The sequence below is a fragment of the Echinococcus granulosus genome (assembly GCF_000524195.1).
Source record: "Echinococcus granulosus chromosome Unknown EG_S00178, whole genome shotgun sequence".
Lineage (NCBI taxonomy): Eukaryota > Metazoa > Platyhelminthes > Cestoda > Cyclophyllidea > Taeniidae > Echinococcus > Echinococcus granulosus.
The window spans coordinates 93,406-94,489 of NW_020170558.1; positions in this window are offsets into that span (position 1 = coordinate 93,406).

Genomic DNA, 1,084 nt, shown 5'->3' on the forward strand with positions numbered 1-1,084 from the left:
GGGCCCACTTTAAAAAAACAAGTTTTTTCCTTTTTTTTGAGATAATGGTGTTTGGCAATGCGCTCACATCTGCAAGAGGTGATTACAAAATGCCGAACTAGAACAACTTGAACCCAGTCTATTTGGTATATTTAAACTCTCCCGGGCCATGTAGGCGGGCAGAGCCACAGCTTAGGAGGCTAAAAATGCCAAAATTGCTTCTGAGTTTGTTCAACTGGAATATGACATTGCCTTTTCTGAATTCAGCCCTCTTTCTTCTCCACACAGGTCATCGTCAAGCTGGTGACGCTTGTACATGAAAAGACACAGGTAATGCATAAAAGATGTCTAAAAGGTATGGGGAGGTAGGTAGCATCACTAATCAGGAAATCCTCGTCCCTAACCCTCGGAGATGGACATGGTGACCGTTTATTTTTGTTGCAATATGGACAAATATCTCTCTAGTTAAAAGGGCATTTGAAGGAAAAGCTACGGATTAGCATTCACTGATTTTCTAACTGTCAGTTTAAGGCTGCGAATTTAATTCGTAAATTGTGTGGAAAATCTAACGCACCTTCCACCTTTTAGCTCGATACTTTTATACTGACAGTTGACTGACTATGGCTGCTAATTATCTTTCAGTAGTATGTTAGAAGAGCGGAGTTAAATGGCACACACTAGCTCAACGTCAGCATCACGCGTGGCAGGCTAATTCCTTCGATGAATTGTGACTTCCCACGATAACTTTGTTGCGCGAGAATATTCTATCTTTTTTTATCTCTCCAGTTCTACAAGCATTTCCTACTAAACGCTGGATCACGCGATTAGCGTTGATACCACTCCCCTAGCCAATCGCATCATTTAACGCATGACATGGAGCAAAATAGCCACTTCTGATTGGCCATTGACGTTGTGTGCGAGAGCCACACGACTCAATACACCAATAAAAAGACAGGACAGTCTGAATTGGCATAGTAACCAGTGCCTTGTCATACATGCAGTAATCTTGAAGGCTACAGTGAATTTGGAACGCTGGGAAGGAAACTGATGCAATAACTAGAATGCCAACTGTTATTTAGGCTTTCCTTTGACGTGAATTAAGACT